We start from the raw sequence: 13,458 nt of genomic DNA on the forward strand, positions 1-13,458 counted from the left end.
GTTGCTGCATGCATTAATCTCACTTATAATATGTCTATCACATGCTATAAAGTAATATTTAAGTTTTTGCTTTGTAGCTGTAAGAAATGTTTGCTCTGAAACTCTGAGCTCAGTCAGGAGGGATCTTCTCCTTCCCATCTAGAAGGCCTATCAAAACTAAATGGGCTATTGTGAGACATCATAATATGAAGACTTTGTTAATAGCCCCCTCACTCCCATGAGCAGGCTAGGTGCAAAAGGGGCCATTCCATCTGCTTGAATTCTGGAAGAAGGAAATAAAAATAACTGACAATAATTTTTTTCATCTTTTGCCATTTGGACTCTCACAGGGATAGAGCTATGGAACAGAAGCAGAGATCTCCAGGGTCATCCTGAGTAGCCTTAAAAGACATTCAGAGCTCACAGATTACTTTGATACTGTCACCTTTTGAAACCATAGACTGTAACTCATTTGTGAATATGTATTTACCTGTTTTAACCATGTAATAACTCTCCCATTTCTTTTCTTAGTTATTAAATCCTTAGATAGTTTACTATAGGATTGGCTACAATCATTGTCAATGTGAGATCTAAGGTACACATTGTCCTGGGGTAAGTGATTGATCTCTTGGGACTGGGAGCAACCTGAATATTTTGTGATCTTTGGTGTATGGCAACCATCTATCACTAAGTCCAGCTTGCCTGGGTGGCAAGATAGTCTGAAGTACCCAAGGAGACTGTGTGTGACTCCATGGTAAGACTGTTACAGTACTTCAGGAGTTCACACTTGTTACTGGATTGGTGAAAGCTAATAATAGAACATACAACATGTCTGCCCTGCTTTTTGACAGTCTGCCCTGAGGTTGGCACTTACAGTCGTGAGCCACTCCAGACACTGTGACAACATGTACTCATGTAATATGCGGAGAGATGAAATCCCCCATTTTCACTGATTTTTCTGTTTTTGTAGTTTCTCTAATCTCCTTCAGCATTTTACATTCACTGTCACCATCCTGGTCAGGTAGTTGGTAGTATATTCCAACTGCGATGTTCTTATTATTCAAGCATGGAATTTCTATCCATATAGATTATATGATGCAGTTTGAGTCATTTAAAATTTGTACCAAATTTGTGTCTGTGGATATGTCTAAACTGCAATAAAATACCTGTGGCTAGTCCATGTCAGCTGACATGGGCTCACTGGGTTTGGGCTGCGGGACTATAAAATTGCAGTGTAGATGTTTGGACTCGGGCTGGAACCCGCAATGGGGGAGGGTCCCAGGCCCTGGACTCTAGCCCAAGCACAAACATCTACACTGGAATTTTATAGTCCCCAGCCTGAGCCCCACGAGCCTGAGTCAACTGACATGGGCTAGCTGTAGGTGTTTTATTGAGGAGACATACCTCAGGCTTGCCTTCACATATAGTGCCAATATAGTTTCATACTAGTGTGAATTAAGTCTTTTTTTCCCCTTGATTTTGAAAGTAAGTGATTGGTAGCACCGGCTGAAGCCAAGTATAAATTAAGTGGATGCAATGTAAACTGCCACACACAGCTTTGCCAGTGCACATTCATCAACTACTACACTATTGCAGCCACTTATTAGAATGCAGTTTGCATGGTCTGTATTTTATTTGGAGCTCTGAAGCATATAGTAATTGAGTGTCATTTTCTAAGGTAAAGTTGGAGGATTGCACAGTTGGTATCAGATATAAAATCAAATGTCAAGTTATAATATGAGTTATTTCTAGCTCAAGGGGCATCAGTGGAAGAAACTGATTCCGCATAGGTCTCAGTTTCACTGGATTCTGGCATCCTGGGTCCTTTGGAGCTGCACTGCCAAGGACTTCAGTGGATCTATGCAAGAGACCTCACAGGCACATGGCTAGAAAAATGGTTTAATTAAAATAATGTGCAAAATGCACTTTTGTCTGCTGCACTTCGATTTTTGTAGTAAGAATATGTTTGTTAGTTAACCAAGTAAAACAGAACAAAAATGTAAATCATTCCAACTTACAATTCAATTTTAAGGCAATTATCAATAAGTTATGGGAAGTTGGTGGAAGTCTGGTGGAAGTGTTGCCAACTCTTATGATATTAATGCCCACCTCCTGGAGTCAAGCTGAGTAGCTCAACTTTTCATGTTTTTTGTCAAGTGAGCGTCTTGCCCTCAGGATGGCAGAGAAAAGCCTGAAAACATGATCTGAGTGTAGACAAAAGGCACAAAAATCAGAAGACCAAAGAACCCCTGTTTTTTTAATCTTATGATTTTATGGAGCCTGCCTCATGAATTTTGAATGCTTGTGGCTGACAGTACTGATAATACTTCCAATCTTCCTGCACTGCACTTGATTACTTGTGCAGACCACAGTCCTAATAGTTGGAATGTTGTTTCAGTTGTATTACATTTTTCCTCACACTTCAAAAAAAAAAAGGATATTACACTGCTAAGATGAGATGTGTACGCTATACACACATACAAACATATGTGTGAAATTATATGATTTCTTTTACTGGCATTGGATTACTCTGAGACTGCAGGTGTTAGGGGGTCATTGGCATCCAATTCCAGTGGGTGTCCAGTAGAATATTTTCCATTTGTGGTTACATATATTGAATCTGTGCTTTCAAAAGCATTTTGTCATTTGAGCATTCTCTTTCTCTGCCTGTATGTATTTCTTCCTCTGTAGCGATATACTTCAGACAACAGCACTCCAAAGGGACACATACAACTAACTAGTTATTTTCAGATAGAGAATAGAAAGCAAACAGGAATTCATTGTAAGCAAACCTTGATGTAAATATTGTTTGAATCACTTTGAAAAGAGAAAGGGAGAGAAATGTATTGTGTCTCATCCCTTTTTGTTAAATTACTTCAAAGTCTAAATGGAGGCTCAATACAAAGCTTGCCATACAGATAAGCTCCTTTCCATTATATCTCTTCCATTAAATCTTTTTGGTACTAGCATGCTTTTCCCCTTGTGTTATGGCAACAATTAACATAATAAAATAAGGTAATCCAAAGTACACAGAAATGGTGCCACACGTTGAGTGATTTAACAATTCTGTAAATTACACACAGTGACCTTGATTCTTCTTTCTCACGCATGTATAAAAATCAGGGATAACTCCACTGAATTAAAACCAATGTAAGTAAGAAGAGAATCAGTGGTTAAGTATCATGATAGAGTAGTGAAATCTCCCCCAACTTGGCGTCCAGTGGGCATGGAAGAGGGGTGTAATTTATATACATAGTGGGAGTGTGGCAGAAAAAACACTTAATATGATTATCTAAATTAAGGATGGGGAGCCAGATTTTTAGGTAGTTGTAAAACAGTATAGCTCCATTGGCTTCAATGAGGTTATGGAGTTACACTGATTTATACTGCCAGAAGTTCTGGCTCACAGTCTTCCATTACATGAATGCATACTGTTATTTCTCAGATAATAGATTGTTATATCACACATTTATTTTCTGGTACAATTAAAGCATGCACAGTTCCCCATCGTCCAGGACTGGCATTCAGTCTGATGTTTCTTTGCTTAATACACAACAAGAGGACTCTATTAAAGAGGATAACTGACTGTGACCTATAATTGACACTCTATTGTAATTGGTAAAGAACTTTTATACCATGTTGCAGTGTAAACTAAACTGTACTGAATGTTCTGTTAACCAGTAAATTGAAAGCCACCAGAAAAGGGAATGCCATTGTGTATGGTGATTTATTTTAAAAGGAAAGGGAGGGAAGCATACTTTGAACTAAATGTTATTATAACATTATAGCTAGCACTGTAAGTAGTTTTCCATGAAAACAAACATATTCTGCAATAATGAAGGATGAGACATTATGTGGCCATAGAATTAGACTATTAGGTAAGTTATTCTCTCCCTACACAGAAGAGAGACATAATAATACATGCCATGGCCCTTTTTTCAGCATTCTTGAATTACAGTGCCTGGTTTGGAGCAAATGAAAACCACTTCTCAATTTAATGTAAATCAAATAAATCACAACTCTGTATAAGGTAAGTGAAAAACAGCTAATTTATTCCTAGTCCGTCTGCTGCTGTAGCACACAACACACCCAGATCTACGCAACATGATCAAGTGCTTCGCATAAAAATGTCCCTAAATATCCTGCCCATCTCTCTAACTACCAGTTCTGCCTTTTCTTTCTGCCTTTCCTTTGTACTTAAGGCATGTGCTGCAGTCAGGGCAAATTCCCTTTTTTATTTAAAGTCACACACACGTTAATCTCCTTCTCTCCCATTCAATCATAGATACGGGTGCACACACAGACACACTTTTTACATTCTTTCCATGTCTACAAGCAGGGTCCCTGTGTATTCCATAGCCACAGAACATACTGTGGAATTTACCTTTGTCACAGACCTGTGCTCCAGAATCTCAGCTTCAAACTGAAAAAAGTTATGGAGCCAGTCCTATCAACGTTACTTCCAAAACCAAAACATGAACCAAGCGTAAACCAATTCAGTGGTACCTTTCTGGAGAGGTAGACAAATTAAACCAATGGCTTTGAGAGTTATGAACTGTCCAACTGAAATTTAAAGACAATCATGTTAATGCCACCAGTATTTCACAGCTGAGCATTGTGACTGGTTTCCCTTGGGGTGCCTCCTGAAACTGGGGTACCACCGAGCCCCCTTGACCCACTAGGCTGGGCTCCCTTTACACTGTACTGCTGTGACCAGCCTGCCAAGCCCTCTCCCGGGCTCCAGCACACATACAGGTAGGGACACACCCAGCTGCAGTACATACAGATGCTGTGATCAGCTCTGCATGGGCAGGCTGCAGATAAGGAGCTGCCCAGCTGCTCAAGTGCACCCCCCTCCTGGAGTGTAAAGCCAAAATTATACCATCTTGCGCTGCACAGAGATCTGTACAGCATAAGCTCATGAAATTCGACCCCTCCCTAAATGTGGAGATGGATATGCAACAGCTTTCTGCCCCAAGTTATGACTCCCACACACTGGTTTTGGACAAAGCAAAAATAATTTTATTAACTACAAAAGATAGATTTTAAATTATTATAAGGGATAGCAAACAAGTCAACGCACATTACCTAGCAAACAAACAAAACATGCAAACTAAGCTTAATATACTAAAGAGATTGGATATGAGTAGCAAATTCTCATCCTAAATGATAATTCAAGCAGGCTGCAGAGATTCTTAAGAGGCTAGCTGCACTTGCTTACAGCTTTAAACCCCCAGGTGTTCCTTTCACAGACTAAAAATCCCTTTAGCCTGTGTCCAGCACTTGCCCCCCAGTTCAGTCCGGGTTCCTCAGTTGTTTCCCAGAATCTCTTTGGGGCGGGGAGTCAGTGAAGAACCACAATGATGTCACTCCCCTGCCTTAAATAGCTTTTGCATCGGGCGGGAACCCTTTGTCTCAAAGCTTGGTTCCCACGCAGTCAGTGGAAAAACACTGGTATTCCAAGATGGAGTCCAGTACCAGGTGACCTGGTTACATGTTCCTCTAGTGTCACATCAGCCATTGCTCTGAGGCCTTTTGTAGCATCCTCAAGAAGACCCCCCAGGTGGGGAATAAGCTTCTTCTAAGGCCTATTGTTCCCCTTAATGATTTATTAACTTGAATGGGCCCTTCCCAGACAGCTGTCTAGACTGACAGTCTTTTGCCTAGTGGGAATTCTCCAGGTGTAAATACATTTGTGATACAGGTACATAGTTAATATTCCTAACTTTAGATACAGAAATGATACATTCATACAAATTGGATAATCATATTCAGTAAATCATAACCTTTCCAATGATATCTCACATGAGCTATCTTGCATAAAATACATCAGAATTATGCCATAGTCATATCATCATAATATCACAGTGAAGAATATGGGGTGTAGCGTCACAAGCATTTTAGCAGAACTATCCAGATAATCTGCTTTAACTGCATCCCATGTCTCCCCTGGTGCCAAAAGCCCTAGCTGTCTCCCATCAACTTGTCACAATGTCATCTTTAGTTACCAAACAATTTGAAGAAGGAAATAAGAACCAACTGTATGTATCTCTTTCCAGTTTCATCTTAATTTTAGTTTGATCAGGTATTTTTTAGCTCAACATGATCCACAAATCAACATACCTATGTAAAGTAATTCAGGTAAAAGGAAGAAACAAATCCTTACTTATACTCTGTCAAGGTCTGTGGAATTCATTTTCAGGGCTCAGTCCTGCAAGATGCTCAGCACCATGCAGGATTATGCGCTCCGTGCAGGGTGTGCAGGGAGAGAGCAAAGGGAAGAGGAAGTACAAGCACAACAAGCCACATTCATAACTGATGCTGTACACTGTACAAAATCCCCAGTCCATTTTTTGCTGGCAAGTGAATACACTGCTTTTTTTTTTTGACAGCTTACAAGCAACAGAAGCATTTCAAAATTCATGTCACTTGAAAACGAATGCTTGTTTTATAATTTATGAAGCAGTGCATCTCATTATTTTGTGCCAAGATGCACAGAGACCAAATCCCCTGAATCTATTCAACAGTTAAAACAAAAAGTATCCCATTTTCTCATGGATAACTTGACCTGCTAATTGCTTGAAAAATCTGTATCTCATTCATTAGCAGAAATTTTCCAAGGTTACAGATATGTTAAGTTGCTTACTTCCCTTTTCCTTTATTTTGTTAAGCATACAAAATAATGTAACTTATTGTTACATGATGTACAGTTACACAAGTCATTTGTCAAATATTGAAAATTTAGCACAAAGTCCTCCATTGTAATATGAAACATTTACGTAGAAACAAATACTCTTGAGCACAGTACCTGATGCGGCATGAAGTCCAAATATTAATTTTCTGAGTGTTCAAGGTGAGGTCTGGACACTTTATGGCAGATGGTTTGGGGAATTCAGGACTGGGGGTGTGTTGTGGTTACTTGGCTAGTAGTAACCAAGGCAGGTGGAGAGTAGAATGGGGCTGTGGTGTTGTAACCAGGCTGATCGTTTCATTGCTTTGCACCGTGCAAGTAGAAGATTTTTCTATTAAATAATAACTGAGCTGTAAAAGATGTTGCTGTTTGTTGTCTTGGCTCTCAACCTTAATATTACTACTACTATTATTATGCTAAATTTTATCATTGGCTGGTAATTGGCCTATGTTTAAAAGATGGCACACTGCACTTTGCGAAAATGTAGCACCATTTTTTTTAACTTCTGTCAAGGGAAATTGAAAATAATCTAAGTCTAGAAAATTTATTTCATCATTTTTCTGTCCTCTGCTGGTTATCTACAGACATGACTTTGATTCTTAAAGATAGGTGATCCAGTTGTTCAGGCTCTTGAGAGGAGTCACTTTGGCCTTATATTTCAACACTCTCTTTTAATAATACTGGGGTGACAGAATCCAATCAATCCATTCTAAACAGTAAAATTTTGATTGATGGTTATCAGACATAAAGAAATAGGAAAATTTGCTATGTACTTATATATCTAATAAATGAGTCCTTGAAATTTTCCAGGTACCAAAGTTTGTAATATACATTTCATTCAACTGAATACCACATACAATTTTTCTTTCTTTATGTCTAGGTCTGTTTCTTTTCTATTTTCCATCATTCTTGTGCTGTTTTAAATTGCAAATATTTATTGTGACACTACCAATTTATCTTAGGCAAAAAAATAGGATTTTTTTAAAATAAAGAAACAAAGCTTAAGATCATGCAATGTTTCATAATATTTTAAACAAAATATCAGTGGAAAACAGTTTAATTCAAAGTAATAGCATTCTCCCCAGTGTTTCCAACATTAACACTGAAAAATCCTGCTAACATATAAGAACTTGAAACTGATGATAAATAAAAATGAAACTACTTCTGTGGTCCAATCTGAGAAAAATGTAAAATTAAACATATAACAGAAAAAAGAAAATTAAGTTCAAATTATAAAATGCTTTCTATTTAAATTTATATAAATACTAAAAGCAGAAAATCTGGTCTTTTTGTAACTGTATATTATTACTATTTATTTGTATTATAACAGTTTCTAGGAGCTCTAATCATAGACCCATTTTGCTAGGTGCTGTACAAATATACAAGAAAAAGAGAGTCCTTACCAAAAAGAATTTGCAATCTAAGCATAGATTTGTCTCTTTAATGGCCTAATTCACTCTTGAATAACTTGTGCTTTTCAGTATGGATTTTCTTTCTCTCTCTCCTCTCTTTCCCTTCCCTCCTCCCCTCCATAACTTAAACAACTATTTCTCTTATTTATAGAAGTCTGGCAGGTTACAAATTATGGGCTATATCATGCTATTGATTTTCAATGGAAAATTCTGCACTAAGGTCAATGGCACAATGTAACTATGTAGTTTTTTAAAAAAATCCTTAGTGATATTAACACTATTTTAGATTATTAAAACTGCCAAAAATTAAACATCTATTTCCCCTTATTATTGCTGTTTGTTTCCCTTTTGCATTTCCATAAGGAAAGAAAAAAGCAGCAGTCAATATAATTTTTTCTCAGTCTGCAGTCTGTTCCACATTCTACCTGTCATGCACTTCTGCGCAATACCACAGTTTTTGGTCTGTAAACATGACAGCGTATATTTAGACTAAAATCCAAATTACTGTATTTCAATAATAAGGGGGTGTGTGTGTGTGTGTGTGTGTGTGTGTGTGTGTGTGTGTGTGTGTAAAAACATTTCTATTGAATGTAGGGTTTGTAAAACCTAAATTTGTGGCCTAAATTGACTTATCAGTGACCTTTTAAGTCAGATCATGCTTGGCATAGCCTTGTTTGTGTCTTCTTTTCTGGAGTACAGATCATGCAGGGCATGTCCTGCCATTATTTTATGCAGAATATTCCCATAGGGGTCAAAGCGCTTCACATGTAAAATCAGATTGGAAGGTTTTGTCCTTCCAAAAGGAGCTGTCAATCAGGGACCCAAGATGGGACTCAAGTCTAACATAAGAGCTTCCTAGCAACAGGGATGCTAGAACAATTTGTATAGTAGGAGCACTGAGCCATGGAACCAAACTGTAAACCCTGTATATGATGAAAACCATGGGTCTGGCAGCCTCATACCAGCACCTACGCCTAGCAACAATCCTTGCCCCTGAAATACAGTACAGGGACCTCTTCATGCTCTTTTCCTCTCTTCCTGCTGGAGCTATGAAGCCCAGGTTTGTAGCAATTTGCTGGGAGTCGATAATTCTGGGATGTACAGCTGCTTAGAAGGAGGAAGTGATGGTCAAAATTTTAGTCAGGGCCCTGTAATTCACTTTAGTTGAGTGTGTTCTCATCTAAGGTCCTGATTAAGCAAAACACTTAATCACTTGTTTAAGTGTTTAAGTAAAAGAGGAGCTTAAGTCCCATTGACTTTAATGGGGCCATTCATACCCTCAGAGTTAATGTTTTCAAGTGCTGTGATGAATTGGGGCCTAATTTGAGTCATATTGAAAAGTGTGTAATTTAAATATTAAAGTTGAATGTTGGTATATGGTCAGAGGAAGAACAAAATTAGTTGAGGGGCAGAACTAAAAGTTTAGGTCAGAGTTAAAGAAAAACATAACCTATGCTCGTCATTTTGGCTTTATTTTCAAGAGACAATGGAAGAAGAATGTGTTCCTTGACCAAGTACCTGCTATTTTGCTGAAATATCTATTCCCTTCCCTGTGGGCTCATATGCACATCAAAATCTAATTGAAAACAATGAGATTTTTGCTTAAAAGCAGACTGCTTGATGTGACCCAGAATTTTTAATTTAAGTGAGGGACAATTTCTATGGTTTCCAGTCTTAAATTTCTGCAAAATCCTAGATACACGATTATACTGATTGAATTCTTCCCCTTAGATCCCTATATTCCCTGTTTGGAAACACAGAGACCTACACAGACAGTTCATACTGAAAGCTAATATGTGTATACTGTGTGACAAGTAGGATCCTTGGTTTGTTATGAACCTTAAAACCCATAAACATTAATTACTATGGTATATTTTTATCTGGATTTTCAAGTTTGTATTAGCATGACCATAAATAAAACTCCTAAATATTAGAAGGAGATTGAATCTTTAGGGATTACCCAGCTAAGAAATTCATTTGTGTCAGACCTGAAATTCGAGTGTGTGTGCACATGCACACACAAATAATACACAATACTGACATTGAGAAAAACGGGCAGTCAGTGTGTTTTGTTCACAGATTCAGTGCACTGATTTCAATAGCAGAAATAATTCACAATGTTTCAATTTACTTACTTAAGTCGCTCCAGTATTTTGGCTTTCCAGCACTTGGATGGATTTAGTATTCAATTGCATATGACAGATTTTCTGAACAGTGTTAAAAAAAACCATATACCAATGGTGCATTGATTTAGAGGAAGAAAAAGCAATAAAGAATACACACAAAATGAAAACCATTTTGTATCCATAAAGTAAGGTTTTAATAGAAGCAAAACAACAGAAGATAGAGACAAAAATTTACATTTTTATACTAGAAAATGATGCTTTAGACACTGCAGGTGATATCCTTAGCTGGTATAAATTCAGCTAGCTCTATTGACTAGCTCTATTGAGCTACATTCATTTACACCAACTGAGAAGCGGGCCCTATATCTTGTCAGGCAATTTTTCTTTTTTAGGACTCATCCAGTATTAGCATTTTTTTAACTCGGTCACTATGGCAACTTTGAGATAAAATGTTTCACAAATATATCAAACAGGTTTTGTTTATGGGGTTTTCAAGTAAATTAATCAATTACTAAGTTAATGAATTCTAGCCAGGGCCGGCTCCAGGCACCAGGCAACCAAGCTGGTGCTTGGGGCAGCACCTGGAGGGGGGCGGCGCGGCGCTCGGGCCGCCGGGGACAGCGGGGCCACAGCCGGGCTCGCCGCCCTCCCTCCGGCGCTCTGGCTGCCCTCCTCCCGCGCCCTCCCCCCGGCTGCCGGGGGGAGAGCTGCGAGCCCCTCCCGGGGCTCGCCCCCTGCGCTCTGGCCGCCGGGGGGAGAGCCGAGCCCCAGCCGGGGCTCGCCGCCCTCTCGCCGCCGGCGCCCTGCCCCCGGCCGCCGGGGGGAGAGCGGAGCCCCCGCCGGGGCTCGCCACCCTCGCCCCGGGGCTCCAGCCGTCCCCCCCCCTCGGCTCCGCCCCCCCCCCGCGGGGGGGGGAGGGGGGGCGGCCGGAGGCTTTTTTGCCTGGGGCGGCAAAAAAGCCAGAGCCGGCCCTGATTCTAGCTCATTATGGCTTCACAATAATTTCATGACTCAGAACATTTTCCCCTTGATTTCAACAATCCTTGGCTATATAGTACCTTCTACTTTGGTTACACTTAATTTTGAGTCATTCATCACATATTATGATTCCTCAAGAAACTTCAGAGTCTGTCCTCCTGAGGGTTACACACTAAGGACCTGGTCCTCAAAGGTATGGATTTCAGTGAGATTTAGGTGCCTAAATTCCTTTACAAATCTGTTGCTAAGGCCCCAATTCTGCAAATATTTATCCATATGCTTAACTTTACACACTGTGAGTAGTTCCATAGAAGTCAATGGGACTACTCACAAAATATAAAGTTAAACATGTGCATAAGTTTTTGCAGGATTCAGGTCTGATTCAGTGAAATGGATCTTTTAAAAACTTAATCACATCCAAGTTTTCTGTATTTTAAGAGGTACAAAACTCATAGGACAATAAATAATACAGGGTTATGGGCAGTCCAAGCTGACAACCATAACTGAAAAATATAGTCTGGCTAAATGGCAACTAAAAGAGGAGAACAGGGTGAGGGGGGAAACAACACAAATATTTAAGGGCTTTACCACCAAGGAGAGGAAGCGGAGTTATCTAGTGTGTTATCTGGAGGAATAACTAGGAGTAGGGTGAAGAAGTTATGAAGACTAATAAAATTCAGAGTGAGGTGCATAAGGCTGTGGAATAGTCACACAAAGGATATTATGGAAACCACTTCACTTTTAAAACTAGACTATACAAACTACAAAAACTACCAAAAGTGCAGGAAAAAATCCTGTACTTGCAGAGAGATGAACTGAATGAGCTAACTGATCTCTTCCAGGGTCTAACTTCTATGATCCTTTGATTTAAGCACAAGGATGAATAAATAGTTTCCATATTGTGTTCTGTATACTCCATTGAGTTATCAGTATTAGAGACCATGGTACATTGCTATTCATGGTCATAGGTACAAGTGTACTCAATAAAATGTACTAATTTGTAATAAAATATTATTTTATAGATTTTTGATATGATACATCATAAGCACACCTCCAAAGACCCAAGTGTTCGACACAGTGAGCAAAAATTAAGAACACAAGAAAAAAAAGTTAGTTATCTTGCAATTATGTAGGGGTCAACTCAAGTAAGTGAATTATTAATTATTATTATTATTATTACTATAGTTTATTATTTAGTTAGTTATTGTATTGTAATAGCGCCTGAGTGCCCCCAGGCATGGTCCAGGATTAGTGTGCTATGCACTGTACAAACAACATTCATGTGAGCAAGACAAGCAAGAATTTGGTCCATTCTCTACAATTTCATTAACATGATTCAATATTTCTGACGCAAAATATTACAAATTCATGGCAAACAGAGTATTAAGGTTGCACTGTTAAACACTCTAAACTTTGTCAGAAAATGACCTATTTAAGGTTTATATATATATAATATTTTCATAGATTCATCAGTTCCAAAGCCAGAAGGGACCATTGTGATCATCTAGCCTGGCCTCCTGTGTAACACAGGCCATAGAACAACATATCTTTTAGAAAAAAAAATCCAATCTTGATTTAAAACTTGTCAGTGATGGAAAATTCACAATTACCCTGGGTAAATTATTCCAATGGTTAATTACTCTCACTCTTAAAACTTTATGCTTTATTTCCAGTCTTCAGCTGCAGCTGAGCTCCATTCAGCACTCCTAGGCAGAAGGCAGGCAGGCAAATTCACTTTGTGGAGCCCCAATCCTGGAGCTAGCTGGGTTCCAGTTTGGCTCCGATGCATCATAAAGCAGCCTTAGGGCTGCTGTAAAGTTGCATTGATTGCAGCTGTCTCCAGTGGGCCATTACGCCAATACAGTCAAGACCCCTTCCCCTGGACACACCGTAAACAATGAGGGCTGAGTGGAGGGGGACACAGAGCTGGCTACACTGGGTACACACCACATGAGGATTCCCACGCCTTGAGGGACTCCTCGACTGCCTCTTTAAACTGTCTCAGTGGCCTCTGTGTTAATGGAGTGGGCTGGAGCAGGGTCAGAGTCTGGATCAGTTTTTATTTACCGATCCTATGCTATTTCTCATATATTTTACCATACATGTTTTCAATATCCTTAGATACACTTTGTGCTGGGGAACTATGGGAGGAATTGTGTCTTCCTAGGACACAATTCCCCTGGAGCTCTCCCTGGGGCTTTGCAGCTCCAGGCCTCACTTAGTGCAGGACTGGTCCACACTGGGGCGGGGGATCGATCTAGGAAACGCAACT

The sequence above is a fragment of the Emys orbicularis genome, chromosome 1 (genome assembly GCF_028017835.1).
Source record: "Emys orbicularis isolate rEmyOrb1 chromosome 1, rEmyOrb1.hap1, whole genome shotgun sequence".
Classification (NCBI taxonomy): domain Eukaryota; kingdom Metazoa; phylum Chordata; order Testudines; family Emydidae; genus Emys; species Emys orbicularis.